The sequence below is a fragment of the Chiloscyllium plagiosum genome, unplaced genomic scaffold, assembly GCF_037043375.1.
Source record: "Chiloscyllium plagiosum isolate Xiang-an unplaced genomic scaffold, Cpla_swu_hap1 HiC_scaffold_8, whole genome shotgun sequence".
Classification (NCBI taxonomy): Eukaryota; Metazoa; Chordata; class Chondrichthyes; order Orectolobiformes; family Hemiscylliidae; genus Chiloscyllium; species Chiloscyllium plagiosum.
The window spans coordinates 57,249,950-57,266,023 of record NW_028270146.1 but is presented as its reverse complement, the minus strand read 5'-3'; the positions used below and the strand labels follow the sequence as shown (position 1 = coordinate 57,266,023).

General features: G+C 39.6%; 1 protein-coding gene across 4 annotated transcripts in view; it reads right to left on the bottom strand.

The window, feature by feature from the left end:
• The window catches only part of LOC122553622 (F-box only protein 34-like), a 45,402-nt gene that overhangs the window by 19,341 nt on the left and 9,987 nt on the right, over positions 1–16,074 (bottom strand). For 2 of the 4 annotated variants that reach the window (XM_087989875.1, XM_043697714.2), the window contains exon 2: positions 15,547–15,627. The exons of the other annotated variants lie outside the window; for them this stretch is intronic. The gene's annotated coding sequence lies outside the window, so the exon portion shown is untranslated. The remainder of the gene's footprint in view (positions 1–15,546; positions 15,628–16,074) is intronic. 4 annotated transcript variants of the gene reach the window in all.

Here is a 16,074-nt window from a genome sequence, read left to right as displayed (position 1 = left end):
GGGTTGGTGTGGACTTGTTGGGCTGAAGAGCCTGTTTCCACACTAAGTAATCTAATCTAATCACCCTAAACCTATGTCCTCTAGTTTTGGACTCCCCGACACCAGGAAAAGACTTTGCCTATTTATCCTATCCATGCCCCTCATCATTTTGTAAACCTCTATAAGGTCACCCCTCAGCCTCCGACTCTCTAGGGAAAACAGCCTCAGCCTGTTCAGCCTCTCCCTATAGCTCAAATCCTCTGACCCTGTAAATCCTCTGTAACTCTTTTCTGAACCCTTTCAAGTTTCACAACATCTTTCCGATAGGAAGGAGACCAGAATTGCACACAATATTCCAACAGTGGCCTAACCAATGTCCTGTAGAGCCGCAACATAACCTCCCAACTCTTGCACTCAATGCACTGAACAATAAAGGAAAGCATACCAAACGCCTTCTTCACTATCCTATCTACCTGCGACTCCACTTTCAAGGAGCTATGAACCTGCACTCCAAGGTCTCTTTGTTCAGCAAACTCCTTGGGACCTAACCATTAAGTGTAGAAATCCTGCTCAGATTTGCTTTCCCAAAATGCAGCACCTCGCATTTATCTGAATTAAACTCCATCTGCCATTTCTCAACCCATTGGCCCATCTGGTCAAGATCCTGTTGTAATCTGAGGTAACCCTCTTCGCTGTCCACTACACCTCCAATTTTGGTGTCATTTGCAAACTTACTAACTGTACCTCTTATGCTCGCATCCAAATCATTTATGTAAATGACAAAAAGTAGAGGACCAAGACACCGATCCTTGTGGCACTCCACTGGTCACAGGCCTCCAGTCTGAAAAATAACCCTCCACCACCACCCTCTGTAGTACAGTTGCCCAACCAATTCATATGCATGATATTTCTTGCACTTCCTTCATTTAACATCTGTTACTATCAAAAACAGCATCACGAGGTTTGTCAAGTACAATTATCCATTTGGAAATCTGTGCTTTTTAACAGATCTATTTTCTTTTCAACTGGGTACATAGTTTTAACCTCAATAAATGAATTATTCCAACTACAGACATCAATGTATCAGACTTAAAATTACCTGCATTATCTCAGATTTTTTTTGTCCTAAATTGGCACTCTCCAGCCCTCCGTCATGTATACACAATCACAGAGCCCTGAAAAGTGAATACCTCAGGCTTTTGTAGCACAGTGGTAGTGTCCCCCCTTTTGAGCCAGGAAACCCAGGTTCGAGTCCCATCTGCTCCAAAAAGTGTATAATAACATCGCTGAATAGGGTGTTTCAAAAATAACTACCTAGGGCCTTGGCAATTTCTTTCATTATGATTATCATATCGATCCGATATGGCTCTTTTGATTTTTCGAGGTTAACATTTAGGATCATTTAGGAAAAAACCTAACTAAATATTGTTCAGTTCACTGTCACTTCTTGTCCAGTATCCTTCTACTTAATAAATACTAATGTTGCATATCAAATACCTTTAACATTTTTTGATATTCCGCAAACTGAAAATTTCTCGTTTTGGCATATCCCTTTTCGCATTTGTAAAATGTTTCCATTTTATTCTCAGATCTTATTATTTTTTCCATGATTACACCCCCAAAGATCATCTTCAATTTTGATTAGTTCTACTATCTTTTGTTTTATACATACTGAAACGTATTAAATGGGACCAGAGTGGACCATTCAGCCCATCGAGCCAGCTCTGCCATCCAACACAATCATGACTAATCTGTTTGAATTGCAAAATTCCACATTCCTATTTACTGCCAAGAACTATTCTACTTCCTTTATTTTTAACCCAACATTGTTAGTCCATACTTTAGAAACTACTTTTAGAAATATTCTATTGCAACTCTACAATGCTATGTGCAGATTTATCTTGTTCGAGCTCACTCATCACCTTTCTACAATCTGCTCTAATTCATTGTTGAGTTCCAGTTTTCACGAGGACGATTTGCCCTTTCAAATTGGCTCCTAAACCTTTTCATAACATGTTCATTATTCAAGTTGTTCATCCTAATTTCGCTAATATACCTCATCTATTTCATCATTCAGCAGCAACCCCTACCTTAAAGTACCATAGAGCTGTACAGCATGGAAACAGACCCTTCGGTCCAACTCATCCATGTTTCTAAATGTCCTAAATTAATCTAGTCCCATTTGCCAACATTTGGCCCATATACTGTACCTCCAAACTCTGAAGATAACAAATGTTAAAATTACAGTGGGTCAGACAGCATCCATGAGAGATAGCAAGCCAACATCTCGAATCCAGATGACTCTTCAACCCACTCTGATCTCTGGCATTGGTTGTTTTCAGTAGATTCCAGCATTAGCAGTAATTTGCTCCGTCTAAACCGTTCCTATTCATATACTCATCCAGATACCTTTAAAATGTTGCAATTGTACCAGCCTCCACTTCCTCTGGCAGCTCATTCCATACATGCACCACCCTGTGTGTGAAAGTTGCTCCTTGAAGTCTTTCCTCTCTCACCTTAAACCTAGTTTTGGGCTCTGCTACAGTCTTTATATCCCAATTTATTGTTCCATTTTTGTTCAGCTTGTTGTCAGACTTCTATAAATGCTTACAAAAAGTGTAGGTAATCCTTAAAATAAATTTAATAATATAAAACATGGGATGTCTTTTTCACACACTATTTTGTCTCTTTGCTTAAATGTTTCAATAACTGAAGTATAGATATTTTATTTCACTACTCGATATCTCCCTTACTAAAATATCATCTCTTTCCATAATTTTTTTAGCCAATGCGCTTACATAGCTTTATCCCAAGGTTCAAATTCAATTCCAATACAAGAACCTACTTCGGCTATCCACCATTTACAAGACAAGTTACAGTGTGATGAGCTAACCTCCACTTGTCTGGATAAGTGCAGTTCCATTAAACTGAAGAGGCTCAACATCAAGTAAATAATACAGCTTGCTCAGCTGATACACCATTCACCATCTTCATTCAAGCAGAGCATACAATTTACAAAATTCACTGCAGCAACTCACTATGGTTCCTTTGACAGCACTTTCCAAACCCATAACCTTTATCACCTAGAAAGACCAAGGCAATGGATACATGGTAACACCATCACCCACAAGCTCCCCTCCAAGCCACACATCATCCAAAACATGGAGGTAATGCTGTGTTTCTACTTTGCGATAAGCCAAAATCAAGGAACTCATTCCTAACAACGGTGTGGTGAACAGACCCTCCATGGACTGCAGTCGTTTAAAATAGCAGCTCAGCACAGGAAATAAATGATGGCTTAACCAGGAACAGGCATATTGTGTGAAAAAAAATAAAATGCTCAATTCAAATTGTGAAAAATACTAATCGACTAATTAAATTAATAATATTAAAGTTATCTCATAGGCCATTCCAAAACAACATAACACTTGAGACACAAAGAGATTAGTTTAGGTGTGACTTTGATAAGAGCCATTGCAAAACTGTAGAAAGTGTGGAAACATGATTGGAGGAACTCAAAAATGGGGTGCTAGACAAAACGGTGGAGGTGAGGATAGAAGAAACAGGGGAAATTGGGTTTACTATCACAATTTAGAGGAAATACTCTTCCAGTTTTATCTCTGAATGGAAGGGTAATGAGCAGTTGTACCAGATGACAGTAGGTCCAGATAGTTAGCCAGATTTGTAACTGTAATCTGTATCCCTTGAATGTAAGAGTGTGGAGATAAAGTACATACAATGGGAATATCCAGGTTGACAGAGAATAATTTTATTGAGGCCTAGGGCATAGTGGGTGAAGATGAAGACACAGGTGAGCACATCAGGTGCTCACTGCAAGCCTATCAAGGTTTCTAGCAAAATGGATAAATGAGCACATGTCCTTAACAATATCAATTAACACCCTAAAATAACTTTTGCCCCATGCACTATTTGCAAACCATTAGCTGAGATCTGCTTTAAGTTTGGGCAAACACGACAACTGATGTAAAACTGTGCACCAGCCATCCAAAGTCAATGGTATATTCCAGGCTGATCTTTCAACATCATCGTACTCCGTCATCTTCATTTATACTTAGCGGACGCTCACTGTACTAAAGCCCACTCAACTCATGATCTCTCAGTAGGTCAAACATAGGATTGCTTACCTTCAAATTTTCCTTTCTCACTGCTGTCAAAATGCTTTTGAAATCCAAAATTTATAAATAAAATGTGGTGGTGGCATAATGGTAGTGGACTATTAATATAGAACCCCAGGTAAATGCTCTGGCAACTTGGATTCAAATCCCACTATGGCAAATAATGAGATTTCAACTCAATTTAAAAAGAAACAGAATTTGAAAAGCTGGCCCAACTTTTTTTTGTTGATTGTCGATATAATTGTCATTTCTTGTAAAAAAAAACCATCTGGTTCACTAATGTCCAACTGGCAAAGAAATCTGCTGCCTCACTGGCCTACATGCGACTTCAAATTCACAACAATGTGGTTCACAATGACATATGGCAATAAATGTTGGCCTAGTCAGTGGCACCCACATCCCATGAATGGATTTTTAAAATCATTACTCACGTATTCTTTACAACATGAATGTTATATTGAACTATGGGCTTTCCTAATTTAAGAAAGATCTCTTTTTAAACAAAGGTTATATGCATAACAATTTATGTGATATACTAGTTGTCAAACAAGCATTGCTTTCTAGTTATTTTTTATAAGCTCAGCATAAAACACACAAACTATTCAAATCTATACGTGAAAAAAATGCTCCATCTCACAAGATGGCACTTGATCTGCTAAATAGTATCCTCCACAATTTAGAAGTCAGTGATGTTTCCTATTCACAGTTCCAATGATATGTCAGTACAGTCAACATTTCATGACATATCACTTGAATACCAACATCATACTTAACTAACAATGTGTGCAAATCAAAAATGGAATCAGGATCCAGTCTTCGTACAATGGACAAATGTAACCACTAGAAAATGGAAACAACCCAGCAGCATGTTAGTAATGTGCCTTATTACTGTATTACCTATGGACAATTGGGACTTTGCCACAACCTTCTCGTGACAGACATGATAAAACATTTAGGAGCTCAGTGTGGGATCTTTGAACATTGACTTGAAACTGGCCATGGAGTAAGTTCAATTGGGATAGGATCAAAGGCTAGTTATATTTTAAAATAAAATGGTACTGGGAATAGCAGCAGACACAGGGGATAGCTCTGACGTTTAGAGAGGACATGACTGAGGCTCTCAAATTGACAAAGGAGTTACAACTGGAATTTTCAATAAAATATATGATAGCAGGAATAATTAAAATTTAAGAACAGTTCTGACTTGTGAGAATGCAGGTAGACAGCCCTTTATCCGAAAAGCTCCAAAGTCCGAAGGTTTTTTTTGTGAAGTTTTCTTCTCATTAGCAAGGTTGTTTGGCGTGCAAACAGTTAACCCAACTTCACATCCACTCACCGCGCGTCACTCAGATGTGACATGGTGGTGGGGGGGGGGGGGGGGTTGGCCCAGCTCTGGCAGGCCTCAATTCTGTTTAAAGGCCCCATTTTACTCAGTGCGTGTGCTCCTCCAGTAAGATTTTAAAAACTTTCACCATCAAACTGTCACTTATTCAGAAATTTGGAAAATTTTGAATTCCGAAAACCAGCTGGTCCCAAACATTTCAGATAAAAGGATTGTGCACCTTTACAAGTGGACCTAGGCATACTAAGTTGTGAGTTACGTGAATTAATAAGAATTCAATTGCAGTTAGTTAAAGCTGCATGGTTTAAAGACAACAAACTCCCAATCAACAACAAAATTGAAAATTGCTGGAAAAGTTCAGCAGGTCTGGCAGCAATTTCTGTTTTTGCTTCTGATTTACGCATCCACAGTTTTTAATCTCTCCATCAAAATCAGCAAAATGAAGGAACTGGGAGGCATGCCTTTCTGCATCAGTTGTGCCAAGGTGGAGATGGTTGACAAGTTTCTGTGAGTGACGATCACCAACAATCTGTCCTGGTCGACGCACAAGGAGACAACCATCAAGAAAGCACACAACCACGGCTGCACTTCCTCAGGAAGCAAAGGAAATTCGACATGTCCACAAGGACTCTTACCAATTTTTATAGATGCATTATAGAAAGCATCTAATCATGGTAATGGATTGGAAGAAAAGGAATTTGTGGAATGTCTACAAGATGGCTTTTTTGGAGCAGCTTGTGGTAGGGCCCACTAGAGAACAGGCAATACTGTAATTAGTGTTGTGCAATGAGGCAGACTTGATGAGGGAGCTTAAGGTGAAGGAACCCTTAGGAGGTAGTGATCAAAATATGATTGATCTCAAATTGCAGAGTAAATTCATAGATAGAATCAGAGGTAACAGTGGTACAACTGAATAATGGCAACCACTGAGGCATGAGGGAAGAGCTGGGTAGAATTGACTGGGAGAGGAGCCTAGCAGGAAAGGCAGTGGAACCACAATGGCAGGAGTTTCTGGGAGTATTCAGGACACACAGCAGAGATGCATCCCGAGGAAAAAGAAGCATAGTACAGGGAGGTGGAGTAGGGAAGTCAGGGAGCGCATAAAAGCAAAAGAGAAAGCATATAAAGTAGTGAACAGTGGGAAACCAGAGGATTGAGAAGCTTACAAAGACCAACAGACAGCAACAAAAAGAAATACGGAGGGAGAAGATTAAATAAGAGGGTAAGCTAGCGAGTAATATAAGGGAAGACAGTACAAGTTTCTTTAGATATATAAACGGCAAAAGAGAGAGGCAGAAGTGGACATGGAGCCGCTGGAAAATGACGCCAGAGTGATAGTGGGGAACAAGCAAATGGCTGAGGATTCGAATAACTTCGCTTCAATCTTCACGGTGGAAGATACGAGTAATAACCCAAAAACTCGACAGAGTCAGGGGACAGAACTAAGTATGGTGGCCATCAACAAGGAGGCTGTTATAGAAAAACTGAAAGGCCTAAAGGTGGATCAAATGAATTATGCCCCAGAGTTCTAAGGGAGATAGCTGAAGAGATAGCGGAGGCATTACTGGTGATCTTTCGGGAATCGTTAGAACCAGGGAGGGTCCCACAGAGAACTTAAATTGTGAATGCGACTTCCCTGTTAAAAAGTGAGCAAGGCAAAAGATAGAAAATTATAGACTGATTAGCCTAACCTCAATCGTGGGTAAGTTCCTGGAATCAAGGAGGATGAGATTTTTGATTACTTGGAAATATATAGCAAAACAGGAGAAAGTTTCATCAAGGGGAGGTCATGCCCGAAAAATCTGCTAGAATATTTTCAGGAAGTAATGAACAGGTTAGACCAAGGAGAGCTAATGAATGTTATCTTTGTGGACTTCAAGAAGGCCTTTGACAAGGTGCCACACAGGAGGCTGCTGAGTAAGCAAAGGGCCCATGGTGTCAGAGTCAATCTGCTAGCATGGATAGAAGCTTGGCTGTCTGGTGGAAAGCAGCAAGTGGGGATAAAAGAGTCCTTCTCAGGATGGCAACCTGCAACAAGGTGGTGTTCCACAAGGTTCAGTGTTGGGTCCATCACTTTTTACTTGATACATTAATGATCTGGATGAAGGAACTGAGGGCATTCTGGCTAAGTTTGCAAACTATACAAAGATAGGTGGAGGGATAGGTAGCATTGAGGAGGCAAAGAGGCTGCAGAAGGATTTGGACAGGTTAAGAGAGTAGGCAAAGGAGTTGTAAATGGAGTACAACATGGGAAAATGAGAGGTCATACACTTAGTAGGAAGTAGTGGTGTGAACTATTTTCTAAATGGGGAAAAAATTCAGAAGTGTGAAGCGCAAAGAAACTTGGGGGTTCTAGTCCAGGATTCTCTCAAGGTAAACTTGCAGATTGAGTCAGTAGTTAGGAAGGCAAATACAATGTTGGCATTTATTTTGACAGGACTTGAATATAAATGCTTGGATATACTTGAGGCTCTATAAGGCTCTGGTCAGACCACATTTGGTGTATTGTGTGCAGTTTTGGGCCCAATATCTCAGCATGGATGTATTGGCCCTGGAGCTGATTCTGAGGAGGTTCACGAGAATGGTTCCAGGAATGGATAGCTTAACATATGAGAAACGTTTGAGGACTCTGGGTCTACACTCGATAAGAGTTTAGAAGGATGAGGGGGGGATCTAATTGAAAAATACAGAATACTGAATGGCCTGGACAGAGTATGTGTTGGGAAGATGTTTCCATTGGTAAGAAAGACTAAGACAGCCTTAGAGTAAAGAGAAGATCTTTTAGAACAGATAAGGAGAAACTTCATCAGCCAGAGAGTGGTGAATCTATGGAATTCATTGCCACAGAAAGCTGTGGGGGCCAGGTCACTGAGTATATTTGAGACTGAGATAAATAGGTTCTTGAGTATCAAATTACTCAAGGGTTACAGGAAGAAAGCAGGAGAATGGGGTTGAGAAACTCATCAGCCATGATTAAATGGCAGAGCCGACTCAATGGGTTGAATGGCCTAATTTCTGCTCCTATCTAATGGTCTATCTGGGTGCATCAGTATGCTATGGCAATTTCTGTTCCCAAGACAAAGAAACTACAGAGTTGTGAACACAGCCCGGACCATCACAAAAATAAGCCTTCCATCCATTGGCTCCATCTATATTTGCCGCTGCCTCAGGAAAGCAACCAATGTAATCAGAGACCCCTCTCTTCCACCCTTTTCCATCAGGTAGAAGATATGAAAGTTTGAATACACATACAAACAGATTCAAAACCTGCTTCTTCCCTGCTATCAGACTTTTGAATGGATTTCTCAAATGTTAATGTTGATTCCTCTTTCTCTGCAGCTCTAACACTGTATTCTGGAACTCTTCTGCTACCTGATGCACTTTGCATGTCTAAAGCATGCAAAACAATAGTTTCACCAAGTCGGCACGTGACAATGATTAATCAAATCAAATTCATCACGCAAAATAGATAATGCAGCTAGAAATAGAAAAGAAAATACATTGAAATTGCAAAGAAAGGGAAATAGGTGAACTTTAACTTCAAGACTTGAATTTCAGGAGACAGAAAGAAAAACAGTGAGCACTCAAGAGGTTGGAGCTAGATATTCAGCAAAGTAAAAAGGATAGGGCAATGGAACGGAGAAAGCTTGTAGCCTTACATGTGACACATTTGCTACTTGACACGCGGGAAACACTTGACCACGGTGGGGAAGGCCCATTTGTTCAGAAGAATTGGGAACATCTGTTCTTAGTGTCAATGGATTGGCATAAATAAGACGATAACATTTGTTTACTTGTGGAATGTGTGGCAGTACTTCCTTCTCACACAGGGGGCTGGAAGATTGTGCATATTTCACAATAGGATGTCTTATAACTAAAATTATGATTCTATCAAAGACTCTTAACATAACTCATACTCAATAGAAAAAGATCTTGCAATTTAATAAGCTAAGTGGAATATGCATGTAATAGAACAATCCTGATATACCTTCACATATACCACACTGAGCAGATTTGAATTTATGAATCTCAGCTCCCTTGTCCTGATTGTTCTGGAATGGTGAATGTCTCATTACCCTTACAGGCTAGGAAAACACAAAGGCTGAAACTAACATAGTAAGGAAGTTGGAAGATCTGCGGCTGTCTGTGTGCGGCTGCCTGTGTGTGAGAGAACAAGCCCGCGCGGGAGAGCAAGAGAGAGAAAAAAAGAACATTCCACTGTAAATTACGTTCACTGAGTGAAGGGTTCAGGGGAGGGGGAGGGGGAGGGGATGGAAGCCTGTGGAAAGATTAACTCTGTGGTCTGATTTGAGTGAACAGTGGCTTGTCTTAGATTGAATGTCTGTGTGCACTATTCCTGGATCTCGAGCTCCAGGGAACGTTATGAATTTAGTTTACATTCTAGAGATCCAAGATGATTTTGAAAGAAAAAGCCATTTTCTAAGACATGATACTGGACATGTGAGCTGAGTGGGGTTACCTTCTTACCTTTCCCATACAGTTTAGACTAGGCCCTCGGTATGATGTCCTGTTAAAAGGGAAGAGTTATCTAGCCAAAGCAACTGGCCATTTGGGGCCTGGCTGGATCAAGATTTCCCACTTTGATGAGCACGTAGCTTAATTAGTCAAGTGTACTCAGACCTGTCAATGAGTTTCGCTTACTCAACTAACTTTTTGCCTTTTTATTGCTGCTTATCTGATTAAGGACATGTGGTGTTTTTGTAATTTTAATACCAAATTTTGTATAAAGACAGCTTGTTTGCAGCAATTAGGAGAGTAGCCTGAGAGAGGTCTTAGGGCCAAGAGCTGGCGCTACTACTCTGCTAATGGTTTTAGAACCTTAGCTCAAGCCTGGCTTGTAAGTATCAATGTTATAGTGTAACATTGACGCCATTGGTAAGTAAAAGGTAATAATTTAAACTAAACTGTAAGAGTTTTATATCCCAGACTACCACAGAGCACAATCTTTGGGACAAACCAAGAAAGGCTTACAAGTCAAGTCCATCAGGGATTCCCTTGGCCATCTCAAGTAGGTCCTTTAACAGAACTGAAACAAGCTTAGGCAGATGGAGTTCAAATAAAAAAAGGTGACTTCATATGAAACAGGCTCTGATGAGGATACAATTCCATAATCTAAAGTCGAGGAAGGAAATGTTTAAATTTGTACAAGCCGTACTAAAATTTGACGGAAAGGATGTGGAGTTGTTTGAAAAGGTAGCAAAACAAATGAAATGGCCAAAGGAAAACAGAACAAGTTGATAGGTTGAGCCCATTAAATTTATGCATCATTATCAGAGAAGTTTTCTACGGATAATTAGTGAATTCCTGAAGCATATAGGCAGATGTTTTGAAACCGAAGGAAACAGCCTGGGCAAATACACAGTGCATTTAGAAGGGTAAAGCAAAGCAATTTTGACTGGCAGAAATGATTCTCTTACAAGAATTTAAAAACACACTATCTTGAGTATTTAAAACCCATGTTGAACACCAGCGAGCTGCAACTGCGAGATAGGCAGCAGGAATAGCTGACAATTACCCATGATACATATACCTAACTCTGAGCGTTATCTATATCACTGGTAAAATTAACGTGATGGCAAATGCATAAACAAGAATGCAAGGATGCTGGAATAGTTTGTAAACTGAAAAAAAATGAAAAAAACTGCAAAGATTCTGCAACTAATGATCTTGTAACTATCATTTTATTCGTTAAAAAGCATCATGTTCATTAACATTCTTTAGGGAAGGAAATCGCCCTTTTTCCATTTCCAGCTCCACAATCATGGGTGAGTTAACTAATCGCTGAAATGATCTCTTAGTTCTCAAGAAGGTTGTTCATCACTACTTTCTCAAGGCCTTACCAGTCATGTCCACGTCCTATGATTTTATTTTGAAAAACTGTCTGATTTATCAAAGGACTTGGGATCTTTCTGTCCTGTTTTACTCATTTTTCGTGGATAAATTTGTGGAGGAATTACAAAAACTCAAAAATACACATTAACCAGAATACAAAAATTCTCAATTTGCATCGTCTCAGTCTTGGTATCTATTGCAACTAATCTAGTGAACCAAGTACAGTTTTTAAAACTTTTACTAATCTGGTAGCATTCATGATCTAAGAAACAGCAAAATTGCTCTGACACATGATTACCATGGGCACAGAGTGGCAACTGTGTTTAGGGGTGAGTGATGGGTCTGGGTGGGATGCTCTTCAGAGGGCTGGTATTATTAATCTACACCAGGAAGTAAATGCAGGTTGAATTCCACCAAAATTCAAAAGAATATGATAACATGGGCTGACAGCAGAAAAATAAATCATGCAAGCTAACAGATTATTGCTGAAAGTTAATTGGATCAATAATACCTTTCAGAGAATATGCCTTATCTCATCGATCTGGCACATGTGCAACTTCCGTTGCAAGCTTGTGAGGTTATCTACCATCAACACACTGTATGATGTGTAATTGTACTCTTTATAGGAAGACATTTGGTACATGTGCAGATTAATATTATTGGACATATTTTTAAGACAGTTCCAAATATTACAAAACTATTTGCCAAGATTTAATCATTTGTATTAGGCAAGAAGGGATTTCTGAAAAATTCTTGAGATCCGGTGTCTCTGACGCTGCCCTCGACTTAATACCTATTGAGAAGGTGGAGAAGCTTTTTGAACCACAGAAGGTACTCCTATGGTAGTTTTGCACAGTGAATTCCAGTATTTTGCACCAGCTGCAAAAAAATAAAAGCAATTTATTTTCTAGTTAGAAACAGGCACAACTTGGAAGTGAGCTTATTAAATGGTGATAGTCTTCTCATGCACATACTGTCCCTTGCTAATTTATTTCTTTATCTACTCAGAGATAAATTACACTACTATATTTGCAAACAATGTTTTTATTAGCAACTACATCCACAATATAAAACCAATCAAAATTAATGGAGTCTTCACTACACCACATGAGGAGCCAGTGTGAACAATAGAGACGTTCATGCCTACTGTTATTCAATAAAATCATGCTTGACTGGACGGTGGCCTGAACTCCACCCTGCTGCATGATCACTTGAAGCTATGTTCGATTAGAGTTCCTTTTGTTATTGATTTCATAAAAAATTGATTATTTCCAACTAGATATATTTGAGAGTAAAACACCCGTTTCTTTTTTTTGATCATCAAATCTCTGTCCCATTAAAGTATAGATAATCGTGCAAGATGCATTAGGTTGGAAAGATCACTGAAATATGAAGTATATTGAATTGGATCATTTGTTCTGATATCATATCATAGAATCTCTACAGTGTGGAAGCAGGACCTTTGGCTCAAGAAGTCCACACCAATCCTCTGAAAAGCATCCCATCCAAACCCATTCCCCATTATTCTACATTTTTCCCTGACTAAAGCACCTAACCTACACATCCCTGAACACAATGGGTAACATCGCATGTGCAATTCATTTAATCTGCACATCTTTGGATTGTGGAAGGAAACTGGAGCAACTGGAGCAGTGCTAACCACCGAGCCTCATGTATGTTACTTTCTCTTGTTGACTGCTTCCCATTACTTTGTTGTGCAAAAATTGAATGATTTGACCTTGAAAGAGTCCAGAATTTCCCCTTACAGATGTTTAATGTAACTGTAACAAGCAAGTTTATTGTGTCTCTATTTGAAAGTAGTCACTACAGGCCAGAAATGTTCCCCACTTCCCTCAGATTCCTTTGATAAGTCAAATTTTATCAGGTCCCAACACATCACTCCTGTCCAGTTGATTATTGCCCTCTCCCTTGGCAGGATAAATGTATGGATAAACCAGGCCAATGGCTCTACAGCAGAACAGAAACCTGCTTTGTGAACTGTGTGGAACGCTTTATCGACACCAGCCAGTTCATCCCAATTGACTGGAACAGACATAAAAACGCAGAAAGTCACCAGAGTTCGAGTGACCGAGTGAGCAGGTGTATACTGTGGAACAGCAGCACAAAAGACGTGACTTAACACATGGCACAGTGCGTGTCAGGCACAGTGCAGAATGGGCAGGAAGCATTGCTGGGGCACAGCTATGTGGGACTTGCTAGCCCCTGACTGCTCTTGGAAGGACCTTAACTCGGACTATTATGTCCTTGATACCGAGTGTCCTGTACAATCATCTTGCCATTCAGAAATAAAGCATGGAGGCATTTTTAACACAAACATGCACTCAATACAATGAAACACAGTGGTGTCTTCAGCAAGAAAAATTAAATCTGGTATCCAAGATAAATTGTCTATTCAGATTGGGATTCATGATTTTCATAGAGAGAACAGGTTTGGTGCTGCAGGAATTTTTTGGAGCTCCCCTTATTTGCAGTTGGACCATTGGACAACCTTTATTGTTCATTTAGGGGATGTGGACTCAGCTGACTGCTCCAGTATTTATTGCCCATCCATATTTGGCCTTGAAGCTGTGATAATGAACTGCTCTCAAACCAATTCAGTTCTTTTGATGTAGGTATTCCCATTGTGCTGTTAGGGACGGAATTCCAGAATTTTGACCCAACAGTAGAATATCTCCACTGACCATTTTGACTTTTAAAATAGTAGTTACGCTAACAGGCTATGGCACTGCAGTACTGGAAGCCATTCATGTGGGGGGAAATGAAAAGGAATGTAGTGGTGGTAGAGGACCATGTGGAGGATTTACATAGTTTTCTGCAGCAGGCTGCAAGAGCCCAGGTGCTGCTGTTGTCTGCCTGGTGCTAGAATTCAGTCTATGCATGAGTTAGAGAAGAACTTGTAGTGGTGAGGGGAGGATCCAGTTTTTGTACTCCATATTGACACCAACAATACAGGTGGAATGAGGGAAAAAAGAAAGAGTTGTGCTGAGGGATTATAAGAAGTTAAATATCAAATGAAAAAGCAGAATCATAACAGTAATCATCTCCAGATAATCACGTGAACCACAGTATAGTGGAATAAATTTATTTTAAAAAAAAAAGCACCCGCCTATAGACAAATGATTATCTAAAATATATCAAGAGTTTAGATTGCAGAACAATTTTATGCACTAAATAGTGTAACAAGAAAAATTAAAAAGGACAGAAACACAAGTGTAAGTTCAATGCACTTTGCAAGACACACCATACTTGCATTTGTGTAGCACGTTTAAGATAGAAAATATCAAGACACTCCACACCTGGAGTTAAAATATTTGAATATGATCTAGAGATTAAGAAGTTTTAAGCAGCCATAATATGGGATAAGTTGAGTATACAGACAGAAAAAAATGTTACACACTAGAAGTTAATATGGCCTTGTCAAGGGAAGGTTATGGGTGAAAAATGTAATTCAGTTCTTTGACAAGGCAACACATTGTGGATGTTGTATATTTGGACTTTCTGAAAGCATTTGATACAGTGCCACATGGTAGGTTATTTAGCAAAACAGAATTGATTGGGATTGATGGGTCCTTGGCAGCATGGATTAGAAACAGGCTAAAAGACAAGAAACCGGAGGTAGGTATAGGTGGGCATTCCAGATTTCTCAAATTGAAAGTGATGTTCCCTAGGGATTGGTTTTGTGAGCCTTGCTTTTTTCAAACTTATATAGTGATTTAGAAATGGGTTTTGAGAGCAAACTATCTAAATTTGTAGATGATACTAGCTAGGGAGAATAGTGAATTGTGAGGATGATGCTGAGTGACTCCAAAGGAAAACTGAAAAATTCGCCAATGGGCAAACACTCGGCAGATGAATTTCAACACAGAGGACTGTGATGCATTTTGGTAGAAGAAACAATACAGGCTCAGAAGTCTAACTTTGAGGGTAGTACTCCTTTTTGATTCATCTGTGGGATGTGGACACTGCTGGCTGGTCAGTGTTTATTGCTCGTCCCAAATTTCCCATGAGAAGGTGGTGGTAAACTGCAGTCCATGTTCTGTGGGTTGACCTACAATACTATTAAGGAGGGAATTCCAGGAGAAGAGTGACCTCACGGTTCATGTGCATGACTCTCTGAAGGTGGGCAGGCAAGCTGAAAAAGTTACAAACACTTATAGGATCCTTTGGTTTATAAATATAGGCAAAGAATGTAGAAGTAAAGAAGCGATACTATACCTCTACAAATAATTGGTCAGACCACATTTGGAGTAGTGTGTTCATTTCTGGCCACCTTATTTATGGAAGGACGTTAAAGCCCTGGAGAGAGTTCAAAGGACATTTATTAGATTGATACCAGGAATGAACGATTTTAAATACAAGGAAAATTGAGAGAGATTGGGCTTATTCTCCTTGGAGCAGAGAAGATTAAGAGATGACCTTATTGAGGTTTTCAAAATGATCAGCAATTTTGACAGGGTAAAGAAGGATATTGTGTTTTCATGATTGGTATGTCACAATTTGAACACTGTCAGCAAGAGGATGAGGAATGAGATGAGGAACTTCTTTACTCAGTTGTTAGGATTTGGAATGTGCTGCCTGGGAGAGTGGGGGAGGTGAAATCAATAGGTGGTTTCAAAAGACAACTGAATATATATTTTACAGTAATCAAGTTAAAGGGCTACAGAGATAGGGCTGGAGAGTGGAAGCAGCTGGGTAGCTAGAGAGGCAGTTCAGGCACCTGGTCACTGGAAGTATCCCCAATTT